We start from the raw sequence: 19,916 nt of genomic DNA, 5'->3' as shown, positions 1-19,916 counted from the left end.
CCATGTCATAAAAACACTGATTTATCTCCACGAAGTATAAAGGTGTCCTAGGGTAACTAGTTCAGATGTAAATGACACTGTAGACATCTCTGATTGAGTGAATCTTGGTGAAAGAGATTAAATAAAAATTACCAGAAATCAAACTTATGTAGTGCTAGAAAAGGAAGTGTAAAGGGAAAAGGAAAAAGTCTTTAGCAATGTATGTGTAGATATCTATTTGCATATATGAATTTATATTAGTACATATACAAGAAGATAGAGGTTCAGATGATGTAGATTAGGCCATTTGAATATTTGTTTCAGCCAAAGAAAGAGGAACATACTAATCAAATTTGGCAAAAGGAAAACTAAGAGGAAATGGGACAGCTGTCCTAAAGTACCTCCAAACAGTAAAGACAAGAGAGGGCAAAGAGTTATTTATGCTGAAGAACAAAGTAGGAAACAGAACATTTGTTTAGAAAGAGTCCACAGAGAAATTAGAGAAAGGTTTCTAATTATTAGAAGAATTAAACTGAGGAAGGTTATCTGGAATTGTAAACCTATCTACTTTAAAGGTTAAAATACCTGACAGATTTCTTAACAACTTTACATAATGTGGCTTTGTCTCTTAAAGGAAAGGATTGAAGCTGATCCAGTCCTAAGTCTTGGTTTGTTTTAAGTTTTGTTTTTTATTTAGGGCTTTCTGGCTGAAGGATGTTGTAAGAAAATTATGGCCACTGTCAAATTCTCCACAAACCCCATTATTTTTATAGATCTTTTACTGCTTTGTTTTTGTTTTGTTAAGTTTTTGAGAGCAGGCTACCCAAGAAAAGGAAGTTTTTTCTCCCTTGCCTCTTCCACTTATCCCTGTGCACTAATACAAAGGCCAACTATAATACAGACCTTAGGAGATTTATAACCACTTTGACCACAATGGTTGAAGAACTTTTTGACAATGTGTGGTTTCATCTCTAATTACCTCTTTGGCAACATACCCTCTCTCTTTTGAGGGAAACCTTAGATTTTGTTGGTAAAAAAAAATAAATGTTTTGGTTAAATCTATTTATGTTAGAAAATCCCCTTTAAGCAGGATTTGGATTTGCAAAATTATTAAGCATTTCTAGTTGAGTTTTTAAGACTGTGCACAGTAACTGAACACAGAATTCAGAATTAGAAGGCAGATATGAAATAATTTCAGTAGGAATATAGCATATCTATTCTACTTTCAATATTTGTAGTTTGATATCTCTTCTGACATTTGAGATTTCAAATGGGCCTTTGATTTTTCCACTGATTTCTCCTTAGGAATATATAAGCCCTCTCCAAATTTTAAAACAGATCTTCGGACAATCCAGGCAGGCCTTCAGGGCGGAAAAGATAAAGTGTTTGAGCATGCATATTATCATCCTATTCTCACAGTTTATCACCAATTCCATTCCCAGGGCACATTCTAAATCTTTCTCAAGACTTGCAGGAGGATCACTTTGAAAAGAGTTCAGATGTCTTTCCTCTATGTCCAAGAACTCATATTTCTTGATCCAAACAAAAGCTGTCTGGGTATCAAATAAAATATATTGACAAACATTTAAGTTTTACTTTATAGTTTATTAATGAACATCTTGAATTTTCAAAAAAATTCAACCGCCTTTGAATTACAGTGTCTCTCCTAACCATCTGAAGTGGCAGGCAGCAGTTTAGGACACTCATGCAGATGATGTGCCAAGAACTGTGGTGCTTCACAACTCCTACTTGCCACAGCCTCTCAGTACCCTTCTGTCCTATGGTAGCACCCCAGGATGGCTGAACTGGAGGGGTGGATTTTTCTCTTACTTTTGCTTAGCAGCTTCTGGCTTGTAGGTGGTCTTACAAATGTCAGTGAATAACTGCCAAAGTATCTTTGCCCACTGCAGAAAAATATCATGGTCTCAGCCCTTCATTCTGGTCTTCCCTCAGCCGTTTCTGACATCCTTGTCTTCCTTCTGACGGGGCTTCCTCGCAGGGAAAGGAGCACAGCTATTCAATGACGTTTCTGGGGACATCAGCAGTTGAAAAGACTCCTGTTCTTGTGAAATGTCTTCCTCCCCTTTGGATGCAGGTGAAACATCATCTCGGCTCCAGAATTCACAGTGAGTTTTGTTGAGGATCAGCCGATCATCCTGGATTTTCAATCAGCACCATGAATTTTTAAAGCTGTTAAGGGTGTTAGGACTAACAAGTCTGCCAGCTCTTCCTCAGGCACCTCCATCTGAGTCTTTGGTCCTAATCCAAAAAACTGTATAAGCATACGGTTATATGTGAGTGGAAGAGCAGCATTGCTGGAAATATGTACAGGTCCAACATTGAGTAGAAGTTTAGATTCTTTCCTGAACTGGAAGTTTCTGAAGAAGCAGCTCCTTAGTTCATTCATATTATCATCACAACCCGACTTAAGGGGATAGACCAGCTGTACTGTGTACGTCTGTGGTGCACAGACTTGAGGCTCAGAGCAGAGAGATCATGTAGCACAGCTGGAGGGAAGCAATGATTCTCCCTCATTTTTTCCCCCAGATTGTTGGAAAAAGAACATGTTAAAAGGGGAGGAGATTATGTTCTTTTTCACACAGTCTACTTAAAATAGCCAGATTTAAGCTGTTAGTGAATAATAATGACAAACATCTGCAAGTTCATGTAGCAAGTACACTTGTAACTTCTTAAATTCATTTAAGAGATAACCATTCTTTTCCTTTAATCTGCTGCCGTAGTGGTACAGCCTTTGCAGACACATCATTCCTCTGCTATCTATCTTTTAGTGGTGTTTAACATTCTGCACATTTTCATTCTTGTTGTTATTAGCTGAGGCATAAAAGGTTAATACCTCTAATTGTACCTCACATATATATATATATTTATATCTATATATGCCATGTCTTAGCTTTGCTGCTGGTGCCAAGGAAAATGTTGGATTCTATTCAGTTTTCTTCATATTCATTTTCCTGCCCACTTAACAAAATTACATTCAATGAGCTGTGGGAGAAATTCACATCAACGGGCCATGTAATGCAATTTCTGGTATATATACAGGAAGAAAAAATCCTACATTTTCTTTCATTTCTGTCAAAATCAATCAAATTGTACTGAACTGAACATAATCTCTTAAAAAAAAAAATCACCCAGGCATTTCCAGTGAAATAAGCCTCTCTTACATGGTAACATGCACATATTTAAGAGGTCTCTGTTTTATTTTTTTTTAATCATGCCTAATTAGTTTTTTTTAATCACCCACACAACTAAGGCTCTTGCCTGCATAATTTATGACATAGAGGGGCCGGTGTCAGAAATCAAATGTTGTAAATTAAAAATAACAAGTTTGAGACTAGTGATTCAATTAAAACCCTAGAAAACATTGGATTATGCATAATTGAGAGCTTGTATGCAGAGATGCATGTCATGCTTGTCAGCTTGGATGGGAGGATTGGATTGGAGCTGTCAAGAGCATTTAAATCAACTCAGTAAAAAAATTAGAAAACAAAGATGATATTTATTATTAACTTCCAGTGTTCAAAAATAAACTGAGAGGTATTTAAATTGAATGCTTAGATGACAAGGCTTTATTTATAGCAGAAGTTATAAAACTCAGTAATAACCCTAGCTGGCACAGATGTAAAGATACTACTGTGCAGCTGAGCTGCAGCCTACAGTGTGAGGATTCAGCAGCTGGCCCTGAATCAGTTTCAGCTAGTAGAAAACTGTGAAGGGAAGAAATCTTGAAGGGAGGTGTGAATTACCAAATCCTTATTTTTTTTTCTCCTTTTCTTCCCTTTCTTTTCTTCCTTCCAGACACTGATGATGTTCCATGAAATACTTTGTGACCTCTGGGAATATTCAAGGCCATCCTGGGGAAAGGCTGGCTTGTGCTGGTGGCCCAGCTCTGCAGGGCTACATTTTACCAGCCAGTAATGTTACTTGGTAGGAATAGCTGAGGTCTGAAGATTGACAACAGCTTCTCACTTTAGCCGCACATCCCAGAGTCAGTTCCAAATTTCATTTGAAATTGTTGAATCAATGATAAATTGCGCTGTTGAGAGTGAACATAAAAGGTAACCAGGACACTTCCCACATTTGAAGTTAAAGAACATTTTCATTTCTAGCTTGAAAAGAAGGACTCCAACAAAACAAAATTGTGACTCTCAGGATTAGAATGTGTTTCTAAAACACCTACTGACTCACCAGGACTCATTCTAGCCCTCAAAAACACACCAAGGAACTAAATGTTCAGAAAAATCATTTAGTTCCTAGCCTATATATCAGTCACATAAAATGAGATTTCATTTTCAAAAACCAGCCTGGTCACTAACGATATGGCTCTTTGGATGACTTGAGATGTTATTTCAAGGTACCCAGAAATGCCAAATGTTTGTAACTATTTTCCTTTAAACAGACTCTTTTCTCTGGTTCTCTTTTAGCAAGTCCCAAGACATGAGATTCCATCTTTTTTCCCCCTGAAGCTTCTGTAAATCTAAGTTTGCCAGTGTACGCTGTTCCCTATCAGGGTGTCTCATACCAAACAGAATAAGAATGCAAAGGGATCGCCATCAGCTTTAGAAAGTTTTTAAGTATATGACTCAGTGAGGCTATACCTGAGAGTGGCAACACCAGCCTTTTTACTGTTTCACAATGCTTAAACCTAAATATAATGCTAGAGAAAAATTCTTGCCTTGGGAAAGGCAAAAAGGACCTTCAGAAATTGAAGAAAACTATATGAAGAGTTAAATTCTTCTCCTTTGGTACACCGCTAGCCACTGACGTCAACGGGATTTGCGAATGCACATCTGAGAGTGGAATTTGGCCATAAGTGAGGTGGAAAAATGATTGATGACTGCCTAATAGTGGAGGAGTTGAATCAGCGCAATCACTCAGCAGAGCTGGAAGTTGCTCAGTTTGCCCTCGACAAATTTCTATCAATTTCACTTGCAAGCTCAAGGGCAGGTGGAGAATCTCCAGAAATACAGGCAGCTCTTGGTTCCTGACTGCCTGGGCTGAACATTAGCTCCACAAAGTGCTGCTAGGAATGGGTTTCTGGGCACCTGGCAGCAGAAGGAATGCACCACAGAGGTGAGCTTGGGCCACCTTTCACATAGGGTATGCAGGGGATCACAGCAGCCCTAAATTTAGCAAGTGAGCAGAGGTGTATTTAGGCAACTTCCAAGGATTCTAGAGGGAAATATATAGTTAAAGCTCCTTAGTGAACCTAGAGGTAAGATTTTAGTGGTTCATTTTTTTTTAAACCTCAATTGGCAATTCTAAATCTTTGCTATACTAAATTCCTCTTATAACCTACGATCACTTGGTAGCATTTACATATACTATCTTTGTATCTCTTTCATCATCTTTCTTTGATGTTTTATTAGTTACAAGGTTTAGCCTAGAAAAGCCTGTGCATTCCTCTTTACTTAAAAAATTAAAATGTGAAAGATTTTAATTTAAGCCATTCTGAGAATTCTCTAAATTATAACAAGACTATAAATATGAGCAAAAGAGTTATGTAAGCAGAAGAGATGAAGCAGTGGTGTATGATTTTTACCGTATTGGAAACTAGAGCTTTATTCCTGAAAGTTCAAAATACTAAAATAATTTTCCATTTTTATAGGCAAAGTTAACTAAATGAGAAAGCTGTCTAAGTAATAGGAGATCTGCAAGTGTCTTCAACACTGGCCTAGTTTTGCTCTTATTAACCTCTGTAATGGTTTTCTTATAAGCTTCAATGGGAATAGAGTTCAGCCAGAGTCCCTCCATTTATTAACCCTGGTGTCTGGGAAAAGGATCAAACTTTTGCTGTTTTTTGGAGGAATTGCTGGTGTCAGTAAGTTAATGTGCAATACTGAAAAAAGTTAAATTCCATTTCTGTTAGAGCACAACCAGCTGAGTTCTCCACTAAAAGATAAGCAAGCCATTTTCTTCTACACCAAAAGAAAATGTAAGTTTTTAATTTGAGCTGACTTTCTAGACTTAAAGCAGTGGAAATTAGAGACCATTTTTGCAGGCAAAAACATTAATCATTAATACTGTTCATTGTCATGGGACTTTTCTCTTTACTGTGTTCTACACTTCCACTTCCTACAAAAATTAAGAGCTTTTGTGTCTCCCTCATGGACAAAATAAAATGGAGGGGTAGTTTAAAACTATTCTGGCAATTTTGATCTGAGTAGATGCACCCCACAAAAATATTTGGCAAAAAAGTCTGAGCACAGATTTCTAGAATGAGAAGACAGTAAACAGTGCAACATGGTGAAGGCTGGATGTGGAAGAGGAAGGTCTATGAAAATGGGAATGAAATTCTGGGTCTTTGAAGTAGATGGGAGTTTCCACACTTCATTCTCTGAGATTAAGATGTCACCCTTTGCCCTTGACGTGTCTCTTCTACTTCCTATCACCTCCATTGCTTCTGCAAATAATCTGCAGATTTGTGCAAAGGAAATAAAACTCAAAACTGTATGACTTCTGCCTCTATTAGAGACTTAAAGTTTTTCAGATTGTTCCTGACTTGGTTTTTATTTTTGCTAGAAGCTGCACAGGGTTTCAAGGGATGAGACACATGAGAGAATATAAGGCTTTCGTTTGGTCAGATGACAAATCAAATGTACATATAGTTGCATGAAACACCGCCTAACATTGTGTTGACTCTTCTCTTTAATGGGATCTCCAGGTCTGAGTTAGATGCCTCATCTCTATGAGATGAAACAGGACTCAGAGTTTTCCATGAAATCCAGTGTGCTGCATAGTCAGCCCCATAAGATAACCACTTGGAGGAACTGCGTGTAAGCACTTGACCCAGCTTTTGACTGACTCCTTGACCCCTGGTGTGGTGTTGCATATACTGCTGTTTGAGAGCGTGCAGGGTGACCCCAGAATCGTATGCAGGCATTGCCTGGTGAAAAGGTATTAGGAGTAGTCCAAAGAAGAGCCAGGGAGCACGCTAACAATAAAGCAGTGTGGGCTACGCACAAAGTCATTCCTTTGACCTTTTCAGTGCAGACATATCCCCAGAAAATTTAACTGGTGAACAGCAAGTTTCTGGATGCCAGTTACACATAACCATGAGCCAAGACTAAGATCAAAACTGAGGTGTATCAGGACACTTGCAGAGACAGAGGTTTTATGTTTCCTGCAGAAATTTTCAGGGTAAGAGGGTTGCTTGGGTGTGATCAGTGCCTGCCGGGTCAGGTGGGAGCTTAATGGAGCTTTTCAGGGTTACAGTTTGGCATACAGACAAATAAATGTTTTCCTAATTCCTGCTAGAAACACCTACCTGTCTTTCTGGATGTGGTCTTTGATATCTAGAGAACATTATTAGCAGAAACTTAGGTGCAATGGGAAGACAACTATCTTCCCTTGGGGTGAAGCAGCAGCTCAGCTGGGGTATTGAAGACAGACATTTTGGACTCAGGTGTTTACAATGGCTGTTCGACTCCTAATTCTTTTAGTGGATCTAGGCCATAGCATATAGGCAAAGCTTGGTAGAGTCAGCTAAATTTTTCTTAGAAGTTTTGGGTTTCTTTGAAGCTGAAACTCACAATGGAACTAATTATAACTTAACTGTAGTTGTCTGCCTAATGCCTTATAATATTCTTGTTTGAGACATTCTGTGCAATTATTTTTATACTTTTTAAAATGTGGTATCATGTTCTCTATAAATTAAGAGTGTGATGAATATAAATTCCAATGTTGAATGGTAGGTGTAGAATTTTATCATGAAACCAGAAATATTTTTTTTTTCTGTTGAAAAGCTTAAAATTCCACTGACCATTAAAGAAAAATAAAGTAAGAAACAAAACCAACAACAGTGTTTCAATTAGTCCATGTTGGTCATACTGAATTAGTGAAACACATTACTTAATGGATGTAAATAGTGATGCAAAGTTCTGTATAGTAACTATACATCTTAGTAACTTAACATCTTAGTAATATGCTAAACCCAAAGATTTCTGATCATAGCATTCAAAACCTGGAGTTTTTGATTGAATCATTCATAGATTTTAAGATCAGTCGGAACTGAGACAACCATGCAGTCTGACCTTATGTACTCAAATGCTTATCTGGCAGACAGTGAGAAAGAAATTCCCATTTTGTGGCTGTACTTGCCATGAAATATGTGCATCCAAGAGATTTTAGGAGAATTACTTTATCAGGACAACCAACTTAAATGTTAGCAGACTGCTAGCTTGCCCCTAATGATTAGCCTGAAATCACTGTATTGCATTAACTGTTAAGCTTTTCTTCCTAACAAGATACAATACAAGGCTAATGTGATATAGGTAACAAAATATTAACCTTTATACTAATCCATTTTTTCAAAAGACAATGAAAAATGAATCTACTCATATAATGTTGAAGAATTAATTGGGGCTGCCCCATTTCATAAGACTTGATTAAAAAGAAAAAGGAATAGTGTGATGAGAAGCAAAGAAGTTAGAAAAGAGGAGACCTCAGTAATAAGAAAATGAAACAAGGGCTTGAAAATACAGGTTCCAAAATCCCAAATCATCCAAAAAAAAGTAGTAAGTGAAATCCCCAAAATACAGGATCAAAAAAACATCAAAGCAAGCACGTATACACTGCCAACAATTAGAACAGTATTAATTAGCAACAATGTTCTTTAATCTATAAATAATAAAGTGATCAAACGGTCCCACAGAGAGGTGTATAACAATACATAGAATTTTACAGTCGTGGGTCAAAAAGTCTATTTAAAATCCCTGTGGCTAATTCATATGTTCAGATTTAAAGCCCTGTTTATCGTTTAGTTGAGAGATCACTCCGAGGTGGAAGAGATGTCAAAATCAGACCCAGTGCCTCAGACAAACTACATAGCATACAAAGAAGAAGCTGCATTCAGTCTCTACTTTGTAATAAGGAAAAAGGTGCAGAAAGTAAAAAACTAAAATATGAATCTATGTTTTAGAAGAAACTTAAAACAGGCACTAAGACAAGGAGTCTACACACCATATCAGGAGTGAGCTGCACCAAGAAACTGAGAGATATGACAGGTGACCACAGAGCTGTAACAGTACATAACATATATATACATCTATATACCACACTATATAACAGGTCAGAATAGATAGAAATATTCTTGATTAAGCTGTGTTAAAAGATTTATGAAATTAAACCACATGATGTTCTGATGAGCTAAGTTAATACTGCTATCTCCATTTAACTATTGAGTCAACTGAGGTAGACAAGTTAAATGAATAATGGAAGGTTATTTTTATCTCATTGTTCCATCTGGGAGACTGCTTTAGAATCTGATTGAATAATTAGGAGCCTTCTTAACATTCATGGCAATTTATTAAGGGTTTATTTCTAAAATTTGAGTTTTTGTAATTTTATAATACACTAAACATCTACTATTTGATTATTTCCGCATAGGGTCAGAACTCTGCAGTTTTCTTTACTAAATCATGCATTGATATTTTTTTCCTGGACACTTCTTCAATTTATCAGTCTTATAATTCTAACTGTGACCTCCAATATGTTGCATTCCTATCCAGATGGCTTAATCTGAAGACTCAATGAACACATTTTCTGTTCTTTTATTGAAGTCATTAATAAAAACATTGACCAGTATCAGACTCCAGACAAACTCCATCAGAACCTCCTATCTGACAGTAGGCAGTTTATAATTACTCTTGCAGTAAAGTTTCCCACCTCATAACTCTTTCACCACTGATATTTCCCTAGTTTGTCTACAAAATAACCTGTAAACAATGAAGTACCACTGGACGCAAGGTAGACCAAGTCTACTTTTCCCTTAAGGACAAAACCTGTTGATTTGTCATAAAAAGAAAAAATTGACATTAGTTTTTCTTGATCAGGGTTTGTTATTACTTGTTTTCTCCTTATCAGTTTATAAACTGCTTGCTCTGTTAATTTTCTGTGAATCTGTAATACTTAGACTCCTTTTCTTATTCTTAAAAAAATAATATATATATAGGTATAATACTTGCCATTTTCTGGTCTTCAAGAAACTCTTGTGAGTTCTCAAAGAACTGGTCCTGCTCCACTCACTTCTCTGAGCATCCTCTGTGGAATTTCACAAAGTTCAAGGAACTTGAGAGCAGCTAGTTATCACAGTGTGTTCTGACCTTTCCATTACAGATTCTTAAATCTGTTACTGATGACAGCTTTATTAACAATTTGGTGTCACCTGGCTATTTTGGTCAAGGCAAAAAAGGTCTGGACAACTGTTTTAGTGTAAAAAAGCCTGAGATTGTTCCTTTTGTACTAAAAAGTCAACTCTTTCCTTAATCTTCCTCTAACTACTCCTATAGTCATGATTTCCTTCATGAGCTTTGTACTGATATTTCATCTGTATCTTGGTCTAGCTGCTTATCTTCCTATTTTTTTTGTATTATTTTACATTTGTTCTTGTTCATTGCACCTCCTTCCAGTTTCCACATACTTTCTACATGTTTCCATGGCTCTTGAAGATCTTCTGCCATGGTTTACTAACTTTATTAACTTTCCTCATCACAAATGTAGTTTGATGATCTGCCTTTTACATAATTTTCTTCAAGTATCTACCAACTCTCCTAAATATTTTCTTCTTTTAGGCTGGTTTCCCAGTCTGTTCATTTTTTGAGTTTAATCAAGACGTTTGTGTTTGTCTAATTTAAGCACCATATTATCATTAGTTTCTTTTGTTCTTAGATTTATAACACTCTTGGCCAGTTCAGGGTCATTCCTGACAATATTATTAGTGTCCCCATGACTAGCATATAACTACCAAGAGGGCTAGCTAGACATTGGTGACTTTCCCACAATGTCAGACTGGGAGCACTGTAGGGTCCCAGTAGCTAGCCAGAAGGTCTCTTCAGCCTCTGCTGAAAAGAGAGACCAGACTGTTGTTTGCTTTCTGGAGGAATCATTAATCTCAGGTCCTTTGCAGCATGGGGCTTCTCCTTCACCACTTCTGGAGGTCTGTCTGGTCTTGCGGCTGGCCAGCGGCTTCACTGCTGACTGTGTGATGTGGGACAGTGGCAGCACTGTGACAGCAGGTGAGTGGAAGTGCTCCCTGACTAACCACACACTACGCAGCACCTTTGGGCCAGGCAAGCTAAGCTACTCAATGTCTTCATTTTTCTCTGTAAGCTGCCCATGGGACAGTTCATTCATTTGGGTATCTCCAGGCTTGCCCCACAGCAGCGCTCTCAGGTAACTCCTCTCCTGCTATTACCATCTCAGTGTCTGAAGCAGGACATTGTTCCTACTTCCCGACTGAAGTGAACCCCAGTGGGTCCTTCACTCACTGCACTGTAGACAAAGCCCAGGATCCTTTACTCTTTCTTCTTGCCCTCTGAAACGCTGCTACTGAACTACTGTTGTATGGGCTCTGCTCCTCTGCATTCCCTGTCTCCTGTGGTACTGCTTTGTTACCATTTCTCTTCTGGAGTACAAGACACAGAAGTAATGGTCCAATGGGGCAGGCTTGGTCTGAGTTGCATACAAGAATCCTTGTTGTTGTGACTGAGGAATTACGTCACACCTCCTCTCTGGGTCTTGGTGTCTTGGTGTCCTTTGTGCATAAACAACACCATGAAGACACTGTGGGAATGGAACCAAGCTGTGACCATAGCATAGACCCAGGCATAGCAGCCAGGAGGTACTCCTGAGTCCCATAGCATAGAAACATAAATACAAATGTTATATACCTGGTGAGCTATAAACATAAAAAGGCTTTAATTGGGATCTTGGAAACTACTGACCATTGAATCTGACTTCCTTTCTGGGCAAGTTGGTTGGGTCTGTAACGACAAACAAGATCCCTAAGGAAATGGATTAGCACAGTGCCCTGGACACTGTCTGCTGAGTGGATTCAACATGGCCTTCTGTAAAGGGACTTATTCCTGTAGAGGGACTTCTGTCAGACTTAGTGGAGTTGGAGGTGATATGGGAGAGAAGCAGTGAAGAGGATCCAGGGGATGGAACAGCTGCCTTTCAAAGGGATACTACAAAGGTTGGGATCCTTTTTTTTTTTGGAGGGGGTACACACTGAAGGGGAGAAAGAATAAACATGACAGAATCAGGAGGGTGCTGGGTAAGCTGAATTTAGAGCTGTTATTGACCACATCCTGCAATACTACAACCGGGGAGCACTTGGTGAAGCAAGAGGGAAACTGGTTTAAAAGCAAGCACTCCTTTAGAAAGCACATAGTGAACTCATGTATCTTTCTCCCACAGGGGGTGTGAAGGCAAGCAGTACCAGCAGACTGAGAAATAGAAGAGATATATTTATGATCAGCAGGTCTACAAACAGATATCAAAAGGACTAGAGAGGAAGATAAGGTCTAATAACCCTAATCCAATGATTGCAGAAGCTGGGGTAGTGCAAGGGAAATGGTCTGCCATGAGGGGCCAGGCTCGTATGTAACATATCCGATTGCTGTTTCTGCAGACAGGCTGGATGGACCACCCATCCTGCCCAGTCAGGCATCTCTTCTTTTACATTCATTTTAGGGGGAGGGAGGAGATCAAGAACTGATCTTGACACCTCTGATGTTGGGTTGTCTCCAGCTGTCTTTCTGTATGAACTAGCAAAATTGCTTATACTACAATGCTCCTGGGGTTTTGCATTACAGAATGGTTTGGAGGCAAAGGGGAAACAAACTGATAGAAAAATATCTCACTGCAGTCTTATTAGCATACCTGGGTCTCTCTCCTTCCCTCTTATTTGAAACTGGTTAGCCCTTAGCATAAATTTTTGCTATTAGTCCCTAAGTACATGATTGTATACCACTTATTTTATACAATTCATTACAAATATAAAATACTTTGACAGAAAGCATGTATTCCATATACAAAACAAAGTAATTATACACACATATGCACACTTAGTATGTTATATGTATTTACATATAACTATCAAGTAAAGTTACTGTCATTCCTGGGTCAGGACGAACTTTTACATAGAACTGACCTCTGTCTTGAAGATGGGATACAAGTTTTCTGGTGAACTAATAAACTATTTTTGAGACCTTTGAATTTTCATTTACATACCTTGTATACATGTCTTCTCACGTCATTTCCATAATTTTAATGATTTTTATAATCTTTGTAATGGTTGTTAGATTTAAGAAGCTAACCTTTTTTTCAGAGAATTGGGTGACCATCACCTTTTAGCTTAGTGTTTAATTCACCTTTAAACACTATAATGAAGTTTAGAGTGCAATGACTTTATGTTCTTGCAATATTTATGGCAGATCATTATCATCAATATCTTTTGTAAACTTTAACATTGTTTTACTACTGGCTACATGTATACTTCAGCATCTGCCTCCAAAACTCAAAATCCCTTTAACAACCACATTTTTATTTCCACATATTGCAGAATATTTAATTCTGAATTCTGTTTATGTTGGTCATCAGCGGCCTGGCCCATATAGCCTTCTACTCCTGAGCTTTCTTAGACCAGTGGTTCCATACACATCCAAAAGATCATATTTCTCTTTTGGGAATAACTCAAAGAGAAGGGAAGTTGTTTTTAATGTAGAGCTCTGCCCCCATGCTCCCATTAGTTGCGATGCATTTCTCCTCAGCAAAGAGAACATCAGACTCCTCTGGTTTGCAAAAAAATGCTGACATATAGTAACTGAAAATTTTCTTCTCTTTACATTGTTGTGGTAACTTTCTTTTTGTATGATGTGCAGCATTGGGATATATGTCCTTTTTGTCATCCTAGCCTCTTTAATTTTTTGTAGTTGAGCAACATTTTAGCTGATTTGAGCCTAGAATCCTCTTATCTGTCTTTAGCCAGAAAAAACATCTCTTTTCCTATCCAGCTCATAAAAGCTCTTTCACCACTGCAGGAGAGTGCAAGAAGTGAATCTCCTTGTAGACTCAGATTTAATTTGCTCAGCTGTTAGGCATGTTGGGGGCTTGTGCTTCCATGTTCTCTGTTTTCTCCATGGTAAACTGTATGCAAGCTCTAAATCTTGATACTTAGCACTGCTCATTCATGTACTCAAAATCACTGCATCTCAATAGTAATTTCAGAATCATGCAGACACACAAGAAGGAATAACTTAGCTACAAATATTTTAAGTTTGCCTATAGCATGCACTGAAAAGGATGACGAGCAACTTTTAGCCATGGCCTTTCCTCTTGACATTGTCTACAACTCATTCCCGAAGGTGAGGATGACTCCTTCTTACTGTTTCCTAGGCTCTTCTGGACTAACAACACTTTGAGGAGGTACTTACATCTTTTCCTCTAGAAAAGTGTGATTTACAGACAAATACATCTGGGCTATATGATACATGTGCTCGCTTACCATTACCATTTTTCTGTAGAATTGTAGGTGGCTCACTGTTTACAAAGAACATAATCATAAGTGCTGATAGCTCTACGTCCACAGAGTCTGCTAGCTTTTCATGAAACAGCAGGAGTTTTCTGGCACTATTTGGTCTACAGATTTTAGCTTATGCAACTGTTACTTTTTGCATTTTTGATTTTTCTACCTGGGGACTAAGTAATGATTATTTGGATCATTTCCTACTCTTCTTGTCTCACTGTCTGACCCTTCTCTGAACTGTATAATTCTGTATAGCAAATATGATATGACTAATGGTATATAAATGAGCCAAAAAGAAGAATTATCTCTTCTCATTAAGTGAGCAAAAAGTAGGTTTGTGTATTGTACAGATAACATCAGAAAACTGCTTAACACAAAAACACGTAGTTTTCTAATGACATAGGTAATTCCATTTAATGAAGAGAGGATATTTTCATGTCATCTTCAATTCAGTAAAATTTCCCCAGGCAATGTCTTAGTCACATTGAGAGTGTCTCATAGTTAATTCCAATTTCAGAAAAACTCATTGGTGCATTCATCAATATTGATATGTAAGTAACTGAGGATTCTTTAAAATTTGAATATTACACAGTTTAAAGATCACTATGCTATAGAAACCTTGGATCTGCACTTTCAGATTCCTACTCAGAAACTTGGGTTTTGGATGGTGCTGGAAGTAAATCTTGAGAAGACCACAAAAAATGCTGGTGAAAATAAAAAAGCTTTCTGCCTGTTTTTCCTCTCTGTAGTGAAATTCATAATCAGATCAAGACAGTATTTGCTGTTCACGCTCTGACTTACATTGACTAGGCTCTATCCCCTTTCTTTTTAAAGACTTTATATCATGATCTTTACTTCTGCAGTAACCAAAACAGCTCAGTCTTGTGGGCTGGGGAGGGTTCAATTATGTTCATGACTTGTTGTAGTTGCTCTTGGTGGTTATTTAGCAAATATATATACAGACTACAGAATATTTACAGAAGGAGAGAGAAACTTTTTTTCTTCTCTTTCATGTATTTGCTTAAGTAAGCTGATTCTCATCTAGCCAGAACACAGGAATGTATATCATGCAACTCCAATTTCACACCTCAAAATATATTGAGAATTAGGTAGAGATGAACAGGGCATAATCTACATACTGATGAAGAATTTTCAGAATAATGAATGCTTTTTTAAATAATGAATACGTGTGACAGAATCAGTTTGTTCAGAAACAATCTGTGAACAGATAGGTATATTCAGCAAATATGATTTTTGTTATGAATTTTTAACCTATGAGGAGTAATTACCTTCCAGACATGAAATTCTAACATGAGCCTTTTGCAAGGAGCCTCTTCCTCCCAAATATCAGAAATACCCATTTGCAGAGCAGTCATTGCGTGGTCAGGAACAGAGTTAGCATAAGAAAGTCATCATTTAATTGTACACGGGGCTTTGCGAAATATTTTACACAAAGCACTTTTTACTCAATCTACTTTCTTTTCACCCACTGTGAAATCAAGAATAACAGAAGTTGGACAAGCTGATGATCAAAGTTTAAATGTTGCTTGCAGCATCTCATAGACCTCAATTTGAATTCTGCCCAGTGTGATCTGTGACACTCCTATTGTCTTAAGAAAGCTTTGAAAGAAAAGGGAAAAAGAAAGCTCACTGTCAGGAAAAAAAACCCAAGCCTGAATTAAAATCTAAATTAAAAGAGAGAGGGAACTAATCATTCTCTTCTGCTTTGCTGCTGATGGTAACAGGGTTGAGTAAACATAAGTACCCACTTAATTGTACTCCTGAATTTAAGGTACTCATGTAGTCTCTGTTAATGCAGTACCTAAGCATGTCACCATCCTTCTTGTAGGTGCACACACAATTCTCCTTTGAGGTAGCAGTTTTATTCTCTATATTTTAAATATGAGGAGGAAACAGTGAGTGAGGGAGAATTGTCTATGCCTACTAATGTCTGAATTTATTTCACCTTAACTGAGTGCTCAACTGAGGGACTTAAGCTAGTAATGCAACTGCCCTTTTGTAGAAATGTAGAGTCTTGGGTAGCCTCTCCCCTGATGTCCCTAGGCACTTCAGTGCAGTGCCTACGGTTAGGTAAAGTCAGCCAGACAAATTATGATGGAGCAAGGACCTTCTGAGTGCTTCTCCAGCTCTCTCATTTCTTGAGCCTCTTTCCTCACATGTCAAGTCTTTGCTTATTATTATCACAAACAGGGAACTATGTGGTGATGATAGGTGACTATGTGAGTTCGTGCCGACTGATATTCACTTTGACTGTGGGGTTATGACTAAAATTGCCTTAACACTTCCAGTTATTGCTGGCAGCTGTGACTGGAAGACTGTCAACAAAAGGGACCGGAAATAAATTTTTTCCTCTGCTGTGCCACACTTGTGGGCAATGTAGCAGAATGCACATTGCTGCCTCTGTGTCACACCGCCTCTGTGGGAGGGCAGAGAGTGCTCCCATGGCAAGGTTTCTTGACGCACATTTTTCTGGAGTTCTCGGTTAGCTCAAAGATTCCTGCAAGCACATGGTTTACAAAGGAGCTGTTTTGCCTACTTGCAACCCTTTGAGTTTTGCTAATCTGTAAGATTTCATGTCTAGGGAACAAACCATTCTCCCCAGGCTCAAAGAGTTCTGCTAGTTCAAATATCGACTGCCATAAAGCAAGCAGAATTTGGCCCTTTCTCCTACCAGTGATAAAATATTACAAAAATTACTTAAATTTGCAGAGTTATATTGATAACACATAGCTGCAACCAGCCTTGAAATATTTTGATGTTAGCTTTCGGAGCACAATCTAAGTATGTGTTGTTTTCCTTATAAAAAGAAGCTCTCAAGCTGTAAATATTGAATTATCATTAATATATTAGCACAGAGAACTTAAGCCCTAAGACCTTCAGTGTCTTTGCTGAAGTCAGCAGCTTCAACCAGAGCCTATCATTGGTGCCTCTTGTGTAAATCCTTTGAAGTTATTACTGCTCTGAAGTGAGGAGAGAAACCAGGATTTTAAAGGAGAAAAAAAGTATGTATTTAGCTGGCAGATGAATTCTGTTCTGGGAGGAGGTGGGAGCAGAGTGAATGCCTACATGGTGGATGGCACAGGACAACACAGCGCTGTCAAGGTCTGATCACCAGCTGGCATTAACGTGTGCGGCTCTATTGATGCTGGTGGAGATACACAGGTTTCCCCTGCCTGGGAGACTGCACCTTTCTCAAGAAAGACTCTGGTCTCACTTGAGTTACTCACTTCACCTTCACCAAGGACTCCCCAGTGATGGAGGCAGAGGTAAAGATCTTACTTCTCCTACTCAGGACAGAGGTTTGGAGCCTGGTGATTGTCCCACCTGGGGAGAGCCCTGTGACTGAAAGAGGGCTGGAGGGCAGACACATGCAAGGAGTGTATGTGTATTGTCCAGGTGCCAAAAACTCTACTGCAGCTCCTAATAGTGACCACAAAAACTCCCTTGCACTGCCAGAGCCAAGATGATAGTTTGCGTTGTGAGACTTGCCTCCATCATTCATCTGTATGAAATCCTTAAAGTTTTCCAAAGTAACACTGATCCAGGTTGTTGTTCTTATGAGAGAAATCTCCCAAGACAATAGGAATAACTAAGTAAGACTCCATTGAGAAACCTTCTCCTTGTGAAAGAAGAAACAGCTCTTCACTTTGGTGTGGGGATCCAAACAGTGCACTGCTCAGACAGTTGAGATATGACAGTGTTTCTAGTGCTTGAAGCAGATGAACTTCACATGTTAGTAGAGGTAACCAGCTTTCTTTTGTGGACAGATTTTGCTTCTTAATCCTTCCTTTCTTCCCACAGTTACACAGCACAGAACTGATCTGACGTTTGAAGAGGACACCAGGGGAAATATAGTTCAGTACATTATATAAACAGACAGGATACACTAACATATTAAAGATTCTGGACAACTTAGTGGAAAAATCCCTACTCAACATCCTTTCCTATTGCAGTAAAAGAGAAAGCAGTTTCAACTTCCTTTTCTTAGAAATTGGAGCAATTGAAATAAATGTTTTATGTGCTGGCCATCAAGTTATTAATGTCATCTGAAGAGCTGAATTCCATCTTGCCTTTGTGTAAGTGGAAATTAGGCAAATAGAACTGCAGATTTTACTTTAAGAAATTTAGGTAGTTGTAAAGGTTGGGGAAAGTATTTTGTTCCATGATTGCTAACCATCAGACTTCTTGACCTATAGTCACTGTAACTTTCTATATGTTTAGTTGTCAAGATCTCCCCAGAGTGGCAGGACCTATGAATGAAAACTAGGATGTCTATGCATTTTTAATCTTTCTGATTTTCAAATGCAATGGCTGTAGGAGCTGGCACTGTTGTAATGGTAAAACATGTTCCTGCTGGTTTTACTCAGGTAAAACTCTAAACTGAGTCACATTAAGTTGGGTCTCATAAAGAAACATGGACAAATCACTTGCAGCCAGAGGTTCTCTTGAAACAGTTGGGAAAAAAAACAAGGAGTACAGCAGACCAGACAAAACTCTTTGGTACTATTTCAGAAAGTATTATGATCGACCAGGGATTCATTTTCATTGCTAGTTCAATTCCTTAAGCCTTGTCTAAACTATGGAAATGTACCATTCTAAGAAGTGGTTGGCCCTCCTAACATGGTTATAAAATACCTCATGTCCATGCCTATAGGCCTGATTTGATTTGCGGAAGTGTGCACATAAGAAAAAAATTCCCACTGGTGGGAGCCACAGGGTAGACAAGATGTCTATGAATGTAGCTATTTTTACCACCATTTTGCTTTGCTTTGCTTTTCCAATAGGTTTAATGAAAACTGTGGTTGTGGCTCCCACTAGTTTTAACACATTCAGCAGCATTTGAACCGAACCTGTGGAATTTTAACCAGTTGTAAATTTCCTCACTATTAACTCTGCCAGAAATTCCTCAGTCCTTCATTCTTTTTATTCTTTCTTTCTTTTTTCTTTCTTTCTTTTCTTTCTTTCTTTCTTTCTTTCTTTCTTTCTTTCTTTCTTTCTTTCTTTCTTTCTTTCTTTCTTTCTTTCTTTCTTTCTTTCTTTCTTTCTTTCTTTCTTTCTTTCTTTCTTTCTTTCTTTCTTTCTTTCTTTCTTTCTTTCTCTCTTTCTTTCTTTCTCTCTTTCTTTCTTTCTCTCTTTCTCTCTTTCTCTCTTTCTCTCTTTCTCTCTTTCTCTCTCTCTTTCTCTCTCTCTTTCTCTCTTTCTCTCTCTCTTTCTCTCTCTCTTTCTCTCTTTCTCTCTCTCTTTCTCTCTTTCTCTCTTTCTTTCTTTTTCTTTTTCTCCCTTCTCTCCTTTTCCCTTCCTTTCTCTCTCAATACAGTTTTTATTACATTTGATAGGAGCTATTCAAATCATTACTGGAGTCTTATAGATTAGACTTGCATGGTCTTAATGCCTGTGGAAACAGAAGTCACTACCCTTCACTCAGTGACTTGCTTGAAGTTCACTTCTGGCTTCTCAAAGTCTTCAGGACTCACTGAAATAACAGAGCTGTCAAGTGCATCTGCAGTTACTGCCACTGTTGTGACTAGGCACCGTGTAAGATCCATAAGCAAGATTGGTGGCAGCTCTACGTTTCCTCTGAGGGACATGC

Source organism: Strix uralensis, chromosome 2 (genome assembly GCF_047716275.1).
Source record: "Strix uralensis isolate ZFMK-TIS-50842 chromosome 2, bStrUra1, whole genome shotgun sequence".
NCBI lineage: Eukaryota > Metazoa > Chordata > Aves > Strigiformes > Strigidae > Strix > Strix uralensis.
Note: the sequence above shows the minus strand (reverse complement) of the source record.